The 16,189-nt window shown below is 42.7% G+C and overlaps 1 non-coding gene across 1 annotated transcript; it reads left to right on the plus strand.

Moving 5' to 3' along the window:
- The first annotated feature begins 1,323 nt into the window (after window positions 1-1,323).
- On the plus strand, window positions 1,324-1,430 carry LOC130460186 (small nucleolar RNA R71). The gene has a single exon (XR_008920130.1). It is a non-coding gene; the product is annotated as a small nucleolar RNA R71 (small nucleolar RNA).
- The last annotated feature ends 14,759 nt before the right edge of the window (window positions 1,431-16,189 follow it).

A 16,189-nucleotide genomic window follows, 5' to 3' on the forward strand; every position in this document is an offset into this window, starting at 1 on the left:
ACGGTGCCAATGTTACATGGGATGGAAAAACTCCCGGGGTCTTTAAGTTTAGGTGGAGACTTGTTTTGCAAATAAGCATTACATTCCTCAGTGAAAGCTACAGTCTCTACCTCACAAAAAGCACGTTTCCTGGTCAAAATATCTTTCATAAATTTAGCATAAGCAGGAACCTGTAAAATTAATTCAGTAAAAGGAACCGTTACCTGCAAATTTTTGACCACTTCCAAGAATCTGCCAAACTGCTTGTCTAGCTTATTCTTGAGTTGTCGGTTTGGGAAGGGGAGTGCAATAGGTGGTACTTGAATATCCGCCCCCTTCTTAACCGCAGTTGTAGCCTCATTCTCATTGACTACCTTTTCAGCTTCCTTTTCACTCATAACTATCTTCGGGATTTCCTCACTGACCAGATCACTAGCAGACACCCCGGAATCAACCTCAACCGGCATAGAAGGACCATCATAATCCCTACCACTCCTCAATGTAATTGCATTAGCAGTCTCCCTATTTTCGGGCTGTGAAGGAAGTTGGCCTGGTGGCCTCCCTGCAATAGTAGTAGCCATCTGTGCCAACTGTGTATCAATGATCTTGTTGTGAGCAGTAAGAGCATAGATTTTTGCATCCTTTTCACTTAGAGATTTTTGCATTTGTAGCATCATGTTTCTCATCTCTACTAGCATAGGGTCAGGCTGTGTGGTTTGAGGTGGTGGTGGTGGAGGTGATGTGTGTTGTCTAGGGAACCCAGGTGGTCCACTAGACTGTTGGTTGTAGTTGTTCCGTGGTTGGTAGGGTTGGTATGGTTGTTGTGGTGGATGTTGGACTTGGTGAGGGTTCTGGATATTGTTGCTCCTGTAGGATAGTAGAGGGTTGTTTTTGTAGCCCTCATTGTAAGAGTTGGAGAATGGGTTATTTTGTTTGTAGGATTGAAATGCGTGACATTGTTCAACATAGCTCCTACATTCCGGTGCATAATGACCAGACATTCCTCAACTTTCACAAACAGTAGCAGGTTGGGCACTCATAGCAGCTACACTAGCAGGTTGGGCAGATTGAGTATTGGCTGCTTGCATATTATCAAACTTATAGTGTAAAGCAGTCAATTGGGCAGTTAATTGTTCAATAGAATTTAAGTCATGCTTACCACCCCTATTAGATAGACCTCTAGGATTTCCATACTGGGCATTGTGAATGGCTATCTCCTCAATCACCTCCATAGCTCTAGGCACCTCTAGTTGCATGAACCTCCCACTGGCAGCTGAATCCAACAAACATCTAGACTCATTGCCCAGACCATTATAAAACTGCTGAATCAAGAACCAATCTTCCAAACCATGGTGCGGGCACTCTTTTTGCAAATCCTTGAATCTCTCCCAGACCTCGAACAAACTCTCATCCGCTTGTTGTGAGATACCTAATATCTGACCCCTCAGACGAGCCGTTTTCTCAGGTGGAAAATATTTAACATAAAAAGCAAGAGCCAAGGATTCCCAATTATTGATTTTCAAAGCCGCCCGATTCAACCCATTAATCCACAGTTTAGCTTTCCCACTCAAAGAGAACGGGAAAAGTATCTCCATAGTCTGCTCCGGAGTCAATCCCTTTTTCTTGATGGTGGAACAATATTGGATAAAGGACTGAATGTGAAGATTTGGATCTTCACCTGGTTCCCCACCGTACTGGCGTCTCTCGATCATGTTAATCAATGCAGGCTCAATCTTGAAGGTCTCAGCTGCAATAGAAGGCATGATCGCCTTTGGTAGCACGGACAGACTTGGCCTAGAATAGTCTGTAAGCCGTGGGGTAGGTGGCGGTATCAGATTTTCGTCACCCATCTCTATCTCTGAAACTGAATCTGTATCTGAAGGAAAAAGATCGCCAATATTATGATCAGAATCAGAGTAATTCTCACACTGTGCAATGAAAGTTCTTCGTCTACGAAAGGTTCTTTCGGGCTCAGGATCGAATGGAGTAAGATTACTAGTACCTACGGTCTTGGGCATAGACAAAGACTACAAAACAATGTGAGATCCGGTCTCAAGGAACGTGAGTTCCTTGAGTAGTAACAAACAATAATCTAGGATAAGCAATCAACAACAGAAAATAAAACCGTTTCCCCGGCAACGGCGCCAAATTTTGACAGGCTAAAGTCGTATCACCTAATCAAAAATAACCTAAGGTCCACTAGCTAGGTAGCAAGGGAAGTCAGGATCGAATCCACAGGGAAACAGGCGTTCTTTCTACTATCAATTAATTAATCTAGACTATTGTGAACAAAAGTTGGTTGATAGTTTATATGCTAAGACTACGAGCGAATATTAAACAAGAATAAATCAATATATTAAGGAATCTAGGGTATAGGTTCGCCAACAAATAATAATCCAGGACATTGAACAATCACGATAATCAACAAAGTAATTAATTAGATTAGCATGCTCTCTCAAGTCGATACTAATCATAGACTTAGAATTAACGGGCTCTCGCTACGTATTAACTCTAATTCCACCTATTGACACAAGCCTAAACATCAAATTGCATCTCTCGAATCTTAATTTGACATTGCATAACTACCACAATTAAACCTGCGCAAATCTAATTGTATAGTGAAATAAACCAATCAATAGGAATCAATTACAATGCCAACAATCATAATCATTCAATTATCCCTTCATATTATTCATGGATCCCCAACCCTAGAAATTAAACTACTCAAGCATGTTGACAATAAACAAAGCAATAATCATAATTGAAAGCATTATTAAAGCAAGACAATGAATTGAAATAAGAAATAATACCTATTGAAGAACAAAGGAAAGTGAAGGCTTGAATTTTTATTGAGAATTAAACTAAGTGTTTTTGCATAAACTAGAGAGAAAACTAGGCTAAGGGAAATAATACTAAGCATCAATACTAGAAAATAAAGTGTCCAACTAAAATAACTCAAGCTTGTTTATATAGTTTACCAAAATAAAGCCTAAAAAACGGAAAACAAATGCGCGAAAAACTGCTGGAGGTTGGCGTCGCCCGATCGGGAGATCCACTCGATAGTCGGCCCGATCGGGCCAAAATCCGCCCGATCGGGCGGTTTGCGAACTCTCCACATGGGCTTTTGGATGACCGTCCGATCCGGATCGGGCGAGCTGCGCCCGATCGGGCGCGCGTTGATGAATCCAAATTGCTTCAATTCCGCCCGATGGTTGCATTTCGCCCTCAGCTTCCAGGGCGATTTGCAATCTTCAATGTAACTCGCCCATATCACCGAGTCTAACACTCGGGGCTCAACCATAAGCATCCAAGGCTCCCGAAAGTTGACGATGGAGGTCCCGAACTTCCTCGGGCTCATATAGTGGCCTAGATCAACAATGAAACGGGTCTAAAACGACCAATTTCTCATAATCAAACCTGAAACTCAAGGCACACTCAATAACACACATTAGTACTAGAAACGTCTCCTAAGAGCATGTTTGACACATAAAAGTACTAAGGGACGGGGGTAAAAATACTATATAAAACATGCATATCAAGTGTCTACACCCTCTTCTCCACTCTTTGACAGTTCTCCTGTTGAAGACATTGACGAATTTCCACAAAGTGGGATTTCATTTTCTTCACACATGGTGTATATCTCCTTCCCTAAACTATTGTCCCATTGCAATATTTTAGGTAAAACATAGGAACTTTGACTTAATAATATAGCATGTAACATTTTTTTAAGTGTAGAATTGAGAAATGGACATTTTAAGTCGTGTCTTAAAGACTTGAAAAGTCAAATGGGACGATCTTTTAGAAACAAAGGAAGTAATTTAACAATCGCAACTGATCTGAAACAACTACTCTGTACAACATTATGTACTTTATAATTTTATAATCACACTCCATATATATACTTGGAAAATGGAACATTAGCCTCAATACTCCAAATTTGGATAATAGATAAATTTTCATAGATCATAAGATTAATAGCAAAATGTGAAGCATCGTAAGATTTATAGCAAAATGTGAAGCTTCATCAGTCCATTTGCGTAACTGATTGGGTCATTGAAATCTGTTAGATAACTTAAACCACGTAGAATTTTTTCAAGATTTAAATCCTGAATGAGTGTCATGTGGCTAAATAAAAACCAACAACCTACTCCATATTAATATGTTTCGTAACTTCATGAATACACTGGCTTGAGACAATAAAGAAACATAATCAAAGAGAAAATTTGTGAAGTCACCTTCTTCTACCTCTAACAATCCTCCTGATCCTCTCAACATTATTGAATCTCTTGGTAAATGAACATCTCAAATCTTGAATGTATGTCATGTGCTACTGATTAAGCTTGAAATTGGACAAAACTTAGAATACAAACAGGATAATTTAACAACAAAAATTGGACAAATTTCAGAATACAGGCAGAATAATTTTACAACAACAACAATAGTAATAACAATAATAATACAATCCGAACCTCCCTCCTATAGTCCTCGACATAAGCCATGGCTGATGCTTTTTCCAGAGCCTATAATATCAGGCAGGCCATCTGACGCTTTTAGCCTAAACCACAACACAATTTTGTATTCCACCACACTTTCATTTTGGATACAAATAAATATGTATTTGAGGTGTTGTTGGAACTGCAACCAGGAAACACACAATTCAACTTTGAAATCAAATTAAATCCCTAAATTATGAAATTGAAGCAATTGTCGATACAAAGTAACTGAAAGCTAAAACAAAGCCACAATGTTGATGTAAAGTGAATCGTGAGCATCCAAAAATGGCGAGAGTAAAGAGTAATAGTTTATACAAAACGATTTTCTCAATAATGCAATTAATGGCTCCAATTAAATTGTATGACACTTGTGAGGGGGTCGAAAAAAGCGCGAGGCTAATGCGTGACCTTGTCCCTCGTGGGTGTGACGATTCTTTTATTCAATCAAGTGTGATTGGATTTCCTGTGAGTATACACCCAATTGATTAGTAATATAGGAGTCGCCATTCAGTTTTTAACGACAATGAGAAAAACTGACAAAACCCGGTTATCGTGACATAAAGGGTGTGCAATTATGTTTGACCACGACGGCCGTAGGTTCCCTTGTGATCCCTGGTGTGGGGATCTCTCAATATACACCCGCAAGGTAGAGATTGAGGGTTCGGGGGACTGTAACTACCGAGAGGAGTGATTCGCTCGTCGATAACTCTAGAGGCAGGATATCCTTACTAGCTCAGCATAAATAATTGAAGGGACATGCGTTAACTATTAAACTAATCTGAGTTGATTTTAACAATATGCAACATATAATACTAATTCGATCGTGATTATCTGATTTAAATAGCATTAAGGGACCTAGCATGATAATCTGATTTCCCAAAAATATTATATTTGTTAGGCGTGATAGAACAATCAGATTAGGTTAGTTTAACAGTTCATAAAAAGGGCGAGGAAAGCAGTTAAATCATCGAAAAGGGACACATTACGACGCACCCTTGAGAGGTGCGTCACGGTTCTCAGAAAACTAACCAGTTTGACTTTGCTATTTCTCCTTTTTATTTAACGAATCTCAATTATGGGACAGGATACGTTCTGTTCGATTTATGGATCGATTGCGACAGAACGCGTGAACAGTTTCGCAGCGAGAGGCTTAGGCTAAGGGGTTTAGAGTCAATACTCAGAATATAATTATGTGTTGTTGTGTGTCCTTTCACGTCGAAACTAGGGGCCTATTTATAGGGAAGAGTTTGTAGAGTTCTAATCCACAAAGAATTAGGAAAAGAGACGTACCCAGGTATTTTCAGCGCCCCGGCCTGGGCGCCGAAGATTTCGGCGCCCAGAGCCAAGCGTTGAAAATAGGGTCTGGGCAGTTTTGTTTAGTCAAATTCGGATTCCTAAAATCCGTAGAGCTTGAGATTAATTCGAGTCTTTTAGCGCGTATCAATTTTATGACGGAATGCGTCTGGGCCCGTTACGAACTCTAGGCTCGTTAGGATTTTAATTAATACGTAACTCTTATTTCCGAATCATATTAGGAATTGGATTCTTGCAGTTTTCTATCTCATTTAGGATTTATGTTGGAGTGCAACACCTAATTCTGACAGGTCTCTATCTTTTATGATTTGCCACTTTTAGAAGCTACCTTTTACGGCAGTTACTATTTTTAGCAGGTTTCCATAAATAGCGGGTTTCGGGTGAAATGAAATGGGGAATCGAGATTCGTTTATTTTATAGGAGATGCGTTGTCAAGTGGAGTTTTTATGCTTTCATCATCGAACCTTTCCCTTGCGGGAATGGGGACAAAAGTAGGTGTCTACAGTTAGCCCCCACTTTAACTGAGTCTTGGAGTAAGACGATGGTCAAAGTATTAGACGGAGTGCGTCACACAAGTCATGGTGTATGTGACCTGTTTTGCGAGGGTCTCACGAGCCCCCGAGTGATAACATTTGACTTAAGGGTCATCACTTGAAGTGTCGACATATCCCTCACGTGTCATTGGGATTTGTCAACTGATAGTATAGAAACTTCCTCACTTTGTCATTGGAAGGATCTAAAGGTGCGTAGAAAACTCCCTCACTTTGTCATTGGGAGTAGCTACAGATGTTTTCGAAATCAAAGCTGTAAAGTGTAATTGGGCCTGGCCAAGCCCAATCACGAGGTAAAACGTTTTTAAAGATTCTCATTTCAGGGCTAGCTAAACGAGAAAACCCCCTTGTTTTTTATAGGACGTAAAACGAAGGAAAATCCAGCACATCGTTCTTTTTTGGAAAAACGGAAAACCAATCCTTTAATTTTTGGACAAAGGAAAAACCGATCCTTTAATTTTTGGAAAAAGGGAAAACCGATCCTTTAATTTTTGGAAAAAGGGAAAACCGATCCTTTAATTTTTGGAAAAAGGGAAAACCGAAAAAATTTATCGCTGCAGCGACTAAGGACCTGCGCGGTTAGTGACGCAGACCCCGCCCGCTGAAGGTGGGCGAGCCTGTCCGCTGAGGGTGGACGCCCCGTCCGATAGAAGTGGACGAATCTGTTTTGATGTTTTGAAAATAAGGACCTACGCGATTTGTGACGTAGACCCCGCCGGCTGAAGATGGCGAGCCTGTCCGCTGAGGGTGGACGCCCCGTCCGATAAAAGTGGACGAATCTGTTTTGAAATTTATTTTGTTTTTTTTTTTGAAAATAAGGACCTACGTGGTTTGCGCCGTAGACCCCGCCGGCTGAAGATGGCGAGCCTATTTTAAATTTGAAGATTTTATTTCTTTCGAAAACTGAGGACCTGCGCGGCTTAGTGACGCAGACCCCGCCCGCTGAGGGTGGGCGAGCCCATTTTGATTTTCTTATTTTGCCAAAGTAGAAGGGCTTTTGTGATTACAACCTGTTGGTGGGTCGTAATATTTTCTGATTAGATGTGTCCTATAAGTGGGTCCACACTGTGTATATTTTTGTTTAACAATATTTTTTTTGAGATATCCAAACATGATATGGTGTGTGGCGCAGTCTGGGAATGTGATTTTGATTGCGCGCTCCTTGTTGGAGTCCATTTTTGCGAGCCCCCAAGCGTTGGGGCTCGTCGGTTGTTTTTTTGTATCTTGTAATCATGTTTGGGGTCACGCTCGTATGTGCGAGCGACCTCCTATAGTAGTGTGCTATTTTAGCGAAGCCGTGGAGTGCGACTTTAGTTTTCAGGCGACATCCGGTTTTGGCTTGGCCCGGATTATCCCTTTGATAGACAGACATTTCCGATTTGGAAAACCAATGACTTGACGACACATATTTTTGGTGTTTCGAAGAATGACCATGATATTTAACTTGCTTTTTTTGAAAAGTGTACATGAGCGCTTTCTGAGACGAGTCTAAGTTTCGACCAAGTTTTAATGTTATTATTTTTTGCTTATTTGGGAGCTAAAGGTGCTTTGGGCTTGATCTTACTTGCAATAGGGCCTCGTGTTTTAGCAACACGGTCTTAGGTCCTTTCCTATTCCGTGTTTTGTGAAATCTGGGCCTTGGGCTGCATTTTCAGCGCCCAAGTTCAGGCGTCAAACATTTCAGCGCCCAGGCCTGGGCGCTGAAAGTCCTTTCCTGGTAATATTTGAGTTTCGAATTTCCTAACACGTTTCCGAATGGGATCAGGATGTCATAGGGTGCGTTCAGCTATATATAGGGGGTAGATACGTCCTTATTTTCCATCACTCTCAAATTCTTTCTCTCTTTTTGCTGTGCTCTAATTATTTACTGCTTTTACCATGTCGATCCCTACTTTCTCACTCCAACGGACTGTCAGACGTTGGCTACGAGCCCTTACTCCCACAGAAAAAGCTTTGTTAAAAGAATACCACTTATAGGCACTTTTAGGTTTACAACAAATTAATATTGGATTATAATTTTCTGCATGCTGCCCTAAGCTTTTGGGACTCCGATCATCATGTTTTTTCCTTTCGGGGCAATGAAATATGTCCTTTGCCTGATGAATTTGCTGCGATCCTTGGTTATCCTACTAATGCTACTCATGTTACCCCTGGCACTATTGAAGAGGGTAAAACAACCATAAGGGCTTTCCTAGGGCTAGATGATAACATGTTTGCTGAGATTGTTGTAGATGATAAGGTTAATTTGGCAAAACTTGTGAAACATCACTTTAGGCCTAGTAAAAATACGACCGAACAAAAATTGAACATTCGAGCCCTTGTATTTTGCTTGTTGAATCATTATTTGCTGTCGAATAGTAATGGTGAGTTCGGTGACATAAGGCTGATCCCCTTGATTAGCCAGATGGAAAGTTGCTATTCTATTATGCCGTTGGTTGTTGCTGAGACTTTGCTGAGTGCGGATGAACTGAAGAAGGATGCCAAATCTTATTTTAAGGGGAGCCCCCTGTTGCTGCAGGTAATCGATCTTTTCCTTGCGCATTTTGTTGCGTATATTTCTTTTTGCCTTGGGCTGAGTTTCAGCGCCCAGGGCTGGGCGCTGGAATATTCGGCGCCTGGTCCTGGGCGTTGAAACTGCGCCCCAGGAACCCTTTTTTCTTTCTTTTCATTCTTTTGATTCGATCGTACCTGTTTTTGCAGATTTGGCTTGCGGAACGGCTTAGACTTTTGGAAGCTCCTGCCGATCCTAAACATTATCGCCCTATAGCCTTGGGTAACCGAAAATACTTGCACCAAGGCCAGGACGAGGCCGAATGGACCTCCTTTTTTACTTATGGCATTTGTTCTATTAAGTGGGTGGTACCATGGTGGGGTTTGACTACTATGACAGGGGGGTCTGATGTATCGGTTTATGTTTCTTTGTTGGGGCTATATCGTCCCATTTATATTTTCCCTTACCGAGTCATGCGTCAATATGGTTTAAGGCAGACTATCCCCTTTTCTGATACGGTACCACCTAAGGTAGCGGCCTTTGCACAAACACGGGTCCTAGCGTGGGCCAAGTATTATGATGGCCTCCCGCGTTGGGCCGTAGCTACAAATGGCTTCGTGGGTCTTTCTGAAAACTACAAGTTGTGGATGAGCTCCGATGACAAAGATGTGAGGACCGAGGCTCGAAATGGGGAGCCGGCTGAGCTTTTGATACCTCGTATTCGTGTTAAGTATGAGGGTCCTGATTCTGCCAGACCTCGTACCTACAGTTTTAAGACTGTGAAAGCTCGTCCTGATCGAAAGCGAAAGGAAGTTCCTCCCCGTTCCAGTTTCAGGCCTAAAAAGATGCCTAACATGAAGGGGCCTGCTGTTGTTAAAAGAAATGCAAGCTCTCGCGGAGATCGTTGCCGGAACAATGTATGGGTTAGTAAGGCTCAGCCGCCTGTAGAAACAGTGGCTGGTCCAGTTGATGATAATAATCCTTCTCCCACCATTGTTTGTGCCCTTGAGGCTGAGCGGGCTATAACTGAGAATGTTTCTGAAGCCTTGGCATCTTTGGAAGTTAGTGTCCAGGAGCCGGTTCTTATGGAGATTGATATTGGGGCAGCGCAGAAGACTATGGGGGTGGATCCTGCGAACATTGCTCTCTACAAGACTTTATTTGATGATCCGGAAGAACTAGAGTAGTGTAGTTCTTTGCTAGGGTGTAGGTGCCCTTTATTTATTTCAGTTGTGTTTGTTTTTTATTCCTAGCACTTTGTTTTCCTTCTTATTATATTTTAATAAAGGCGTATTTTTAGTTTTCATTTAATTTTGTTTCTCCTCTTTTATATGTCTAACACTCTTTGCACAAAGAATATATTTTTTTTATTTGGACCGAATCCTTGGTAAGGATTGCCTACGTATCTTGTCAGAATCAGGTCGCGCGTAGTTTTAGCTTTAAAATAAGTTCTAGTATGCCGGATTTCGGTAGATATGTCCTGAAGTGGAAACATATTACTTAATTGGTCAAATGAGTGAAGTATTTGCCATTATTTTCATCTGCCGTTTTTTTTGCCATAGGTTGCGCGTAAAATTCGACCAATTTGTATAGCTATATTCTTGGTAAACCTATTTGGATACGTACTGTACCCCCCAAGTGTTCGTTATTTTTCCGTTGTGTGCGGATAAAATGACGAGCACTTTCAAAAAGAAAACTTTTGGCAGGCAGAGAGTTTCAACGCCCAGGCTGGGGCGTCAGAAATTTCGGCGCCCAGCCCTGGGCGCTGAAAATGACTTGGGCGGTCAATTTTGACGCTTTGCTTCACATGTTCTTGCGTTTATTTCTATTTCATTTTTTGTGCCTTGATATTTTGCTTTGTAGTTAAAGTTAATTTTGAGGCTATTTTGGAGGCTTTTTTGACTGTTAGCGTGAAACGCATTTTTGTCCAGATTAATTTTTTCTATTGGTGACTCAAAACAGTTTTGAAAATGGAGTTAGGGTGCGGAATTTATGAAGATCTTTGTGTAGGCTTTGGAGGTAGGTTGGTAGTGAAGGGTATGATGGAATCTATGTTTTATGAATCTATTTTTTTGGTACCATTTGCATTGTTTTAAATTTTTGATTTCCCTTGATTTTAGGTTGCATGGATTGGTTCTGACGCTGGTTGGCTTTTTAGGTTTTGGGGATATGAATGGGATAGTGTGGTTTATTTTGTGGGTTTCGGGAATTGATTCTCATGGCACTATTTCAAAACCGAGTGGGCTTTGTTTGTTGGGCCTATAGTGGGCCGCTTCTTTTTTTTATTTTGCAAGTACATTTGGTGTTTATTTAGTGTTAGAATAAAATTTTCAGGAGAAATATTACGCCTTTATTGATTTGGAAAGTAAGGAAAACACACTGAAATAAAACTGACCCATATTCTAAAGGGCCTTAGGACCATCTAAAGTCTCTATTATTTTTTATATCAATCTAAAGAACTACTAGGCGCTTTTTACTAATGGGGCTCTATGTGGCTCAAGCCTGGGGTTTAGTCTCATAGAACTTCGGTCCTTCACCGGTACTCATCTTGAATTCCATTCCTTTTGCGTTGACCCACTGCTATGTCTTCACCCATCCGTTCTCGACCTCTTCTAGTGTTGATGCAGGAGAGATTAACCGGGTTGGATCGAAACCTTCATCTTGTAAAGCTAGGGTAGTCATCACAGTCTCGTCCTCCATAGGCCTCGATTCGTTAAACAATGTCCACAGAGCCTGGTTGTCCAATATTTCAGCTGTTTTAGTCTTGGTGAGGTGGGGTGCCTCATCCAAGATGTGGCAGTCATGGAAAATTTCAAATCCGGGTTTTAGCAAGCCATCCTGAACGAAGGGTTCAGGGAAATCACAGCATGGGTGTTCTTCTCCTTCCCGAATGAACATCCCGTTAAGGGTCCTTTGATATGGGGGAAGGAGGGTGGTTTGTTTGGTTTTGTTAAGGCGTAGCCTAGATAGGCGGTCAGCAATATCTTCCTCCGTTGGTTCATAACCTAAGCCAAAGGGAGTAGATTTGTCGGGAAAAGGATGGAATGTGCATTCCTTCTTCCTTATGCCCAATGAAGTTCCTGGAAAATAGCCTTGAGCTAACAGCATTCTAGGGATGACTCGGGATGCATGCGGGTCTAGGAATGCTGGATCATAATCTTCGATGAACTGGATTGTTTCTTCCATTTGAAACCCATAAAGGTCGTCTGCATTTTCGGCTGTTCCAACCATAGTGCAACTGACGTCGAGAGGAGGGGCGCGGATTTCTAGTATTACCCCGTTATGGTTAAGTTTAACCATTTGGTGTAAGGTAGAAGCCACACCTCCTAAGTCATGGAGCCAAGGTCGCCCCAAGAGGAGGTTGAAAGTGGGCTTGATGTCGATAATTTGAAACTCTGTGGTGCGTGCCACAGGCCCGGTTTGTATGGTAAGGTTGATTTTTCCCAATACAGGCCTTCGGGAGTTATCATAAGCTCGTACCCCTTGCGTGGAGGTTTGGAAATCATCGTTTCCTAGACCCAAGCAATGGGCAGTTCGCAATGGGCAGACATTAACCGCCGAACCATTATCTACGAGCGCTAGGGGGATGTTTTGTCCTTTGCATCCAACCACTAGGTAAAGGGCTTTATTGTGAGCACCCCCCTCTTTGGGTAAGTCTTTATCAGTGAAAACTATGGCCTTTTCTCCGGCATCTCTCGTGACATGGCTAACCAATGAGTCAGGTGTGATATCTGTAGGTACTGAGATGAGGTCAAGTGAGCGAATAAGCTTTTCGCGATGTTCCTTTGAAGTACACATGAGATCCCAGATGGTAATCTCAGCCTTGGTTTTTTTTAGTTGTTTCAGGAGAGGATTTTCAATGACTTCCGCGACGGTGGCGTGCCGCCCGTTCTCAGGAGTTTGCCTGACCGGGATGTCGTCCATAGGAGGTGGGTGAATATCCGGTTGGTATATCCTTCCGGATCGGGTGAGGTTGTCGACCTCGGGCTCCTGAGGGGTGGTGTCAATGAGAGCATACTCGGGCCAAGTTTCAGTGAAGAGGTCCTGGCCCGAGACTTGAGATAGGTAAATATCTTCAGCATCATCGTTCCACACACCGCACACTTCCCTCTCGATTCGATCCATAGGGACCACAGCGAGTGGTGCACCTTGAGGTGTAATATACACCGTGGGGTCGAAATTCTCTGGTTGGTCGAGAGAGATGTGACAAGAGCCGAGTGGGCTCTTGTTGTTGTTGGGTTTGCCAACGTTAGGGAGAGGTATTACTTCATCCTCTATCATATCCTGGATCGTATGTTTTAGAGTCCAGCAGTTTTCAGTGTCATGCCCATTTCCTTGATGGAATTTGCAGTAAGTACCTTCGACCCAATATTTGTTTTTGACAGGAGGGTCACGGGTGGGGCCTATAGGTCTCAACTTTCCTTGATTGGTTAGTCTTTCAAAGGCTTGTACCAAAGTTGACCCGAGTGGGGCAAACTTTCGATCTCGGACCCATCTTACAGGGTTTCTTCGGGCGGGAGCCTCTTCTACAGCATGGACTTCTTGGGCTTGGGATGTGTTACCCCGATTATAGGTGTTGGTCTTATATGTGGGTTTGCTCTGTATGGTTTTGGCGAGGTCGTCCTCGATCTTTATTCCCACATTATAAACTCTTTTGAAAGTGTCGAGTCCCAGGTACCTAAGGTGTTGTCTGTAAGCCGGGTCCAGGTTGTCAATGAATTTTTGGACCAATTCTGTTTCGGGAGGCCTATTGATTAGCTGGGCCGCCTGGTCCCTCCATCTAGCAAAGTAGGTTGTGAAACCCTCATTTTTCTTTTGGAAGAGAACTTCCAGCTCGCGTGGTGACTTGGAAATCCATGTTCGACGAGTATTGCTTGATGAAGACATTGACAAAGTCTTCCCAAGTGGGGAAGAGCTTAGGGTCCTGGTGATAGTACCATTTGAGCGGCACAGGTTCCAAGGACAAAGGAAAGGCAGGTAAGTACATGGACTTGTCCACGCCTTTCAAGTTCATGGTATTCACAAAGCTCAGTAGATGATCACGGGGGTTGTCCGTGGCCTTGAACTTTGGTAAGTCAGATGAACTGAACTTTTCTGGTAATTTGCCAGGAAAAGGTTCAGGCTCGAGGGAGAAGTATTTGCTCCCCATGGTTTGCTGTAGGACCATTTTTTCAATCCTCTTCTCGTTTTTGAGGTCATTTTTGGCTTGCGCAGCCGCTAAGGCTTCGTTTTCCATTTTCAGTTGGCCCATAAGTTGGGTCATTTGGACCATCTGGTCTCGCAAATCTTCGATGGACATGTTTGGAGGTGCGAATCGAGGTTGGGGAAGCGGAGATCCTTGAAATGAGGGACGACGGACGGAGCTTGGAGTTACTAAACCTGGTATTGGCGATGTATCTTCGAGACGCACTAGCCGTTGATTCCCTGATCGGCACCAAGTGGCAGGACCAGTCCTAGGCATAAGATAAGCTAAAGTTTAGGTTCCCAAAGTTTCAAGCATTACTTAGTCTAGACTTCGACTCTCTAAATTGGGTTTTTTTTTCGCTATTTCTTCTGTCGGTACACTTTTTTTGGTTTTTTTTTATTTTGGTCATTCTTCGGATTTTCGAAACACCTGCCCGTGTGACATTCATAGTTTTTAGCATGTTCGGTTTTGGTGCCGAGCATTGCCGTCGTAGGAGGCCTAACAACGACACAAAGAGTTATTAATTTTTCGCGAGTCGCTTTCGAAATCGAGTGCTTTTCTTACGCCCTCGTAGCAATTCTTTTTTATGAACATTTTTGCTACGTATTTTCCTTTCGCTCGGGCACCGAGGCTGCTGCGCCTGACCAGAAGGCCAAGCAGCAACTTCAGCGCCCAGCTAGGGGCGTGAGAAATTCTGGCGCCCAGCCAGGGGCGTTGAAAATGCGTCCCTGGCTGGTTCTCGTTTTCTGTCTTGTTTATGCGACTTCGACTTGCGTGCTTGCCTAATAACGTCCTTTACGCGTAACAGCGTTTGTGGGATTCGTTACAGGCCATCTCGAGCGTCGCTTATTTTGTGGCGATCATTCGGGTTTGCGGAACACGTGTTTTGATATAACTCTTTGGTAAATTAGTCTATGAATGTTTGGGCAGTTTTTAAGGTCGTTGGTTTTCTAGGATAGTTTGTCACACACAATCACATATTTCGCTACACATAACTACATTACAAACATGGATTTGAAAATTAAATATGCCATGTAGTTTATGATAGGCTTCTATGGGTAGTATTTGCGCCTGGCTTGGTACCGCTTCTATCGTTGATCCAACACATGCCCCGGTCGAGGTAGTGTCTTCAACAGACGAATTTCGCCCAAGACGCCAACCCGCAAGTGCAAGCCAAGGGGGCATGCAGGCGAGAGGGACCTAATGAGCGAGCGATTGGGTTCGGGATAGGGGTACTACCTGCACAAGTACCGAGTGGGAAACATGCGCGGCGTATGCACCCCCATATTGGCGAAAAAAGGTATCCTTAGTCCCAACTCCCGAGGGAGCCGAGATTCGTTATGATGTTCTGCCCGTTCACATTAATATGCTGATTTTCAGGTCGTCCCAACTTGATGGGGAAATAAACGCGGGGTAGGATCGTTTCACCCTTCGGCTATTTTGATTACCTACAAGCACGAGTATTTCCTTCACTATCCCCAGCGGAGTCGCCACTGTGAGGGGGTCGAAAAAAGCGCGAGGCTAATGCGTGACCTTGTCCCTCGTGGGTGTGACGATTCTTTTATTCAATCAAGTGTGATTGGATTTCCTGTGAGTATACACCCAATTGACTAGTAATATAGGAGTCGTCATTCAGTTTTTAACGACAATGAGAAAAACTGACAAAACCCGGTTATCGTGACATAAAGGGTGTGCAATTATGTTTGACAACGACGGCCGTAGGTTCCCTTGTGATCCCTGGTGTGGGGATCTCTCAATATACACCCGCAAGGTAGAGATTGAGGGTTCGGGGGACTGTAACTACCGAGAGGAGTGATTCGCTCGTCGATAACTCCAGAGGCAGGATATCCTTACTAGCTCAGCATAAATAATTGAAGGGACATGCGTTAACTATTAAACTAATCTGAGTTGATTTTAACAATATGCAACATATAATACTAATTCGATCATGATTATCTGATTTAAATAGCATTAAGGGACCTAGCATGATAATCTGATTTCCCAAAAATATTATATTTGTTAGGCGTGATAGAACAATCAGATTAGGTTAGTTTAACAGTTCATAAAAAGGGCGAGGAAAGCAGTTAAATCATCGAAAAGGGACACATTACGACGCACCCTTGAGAGGTGCGTCACGGTTCTTAGAAAACTAACCACTTTGACTTTGCTATTTCTC

This window comes from Spinacia oleracea, chromosome 4, assembly GCF_020520425.1.
Source record: "Spinacia oleracea cultivar Varoflay chromosome 4, BTI_SOV_V1, whole genome shotgun sequence".
Lineage (NCBI taxonomy): Eukaryota > Viridiplantae > Streptophyta > Magnoliopsida > Caryophyllales > Amaranthaceae > Spinacia > Spinacia oleracea.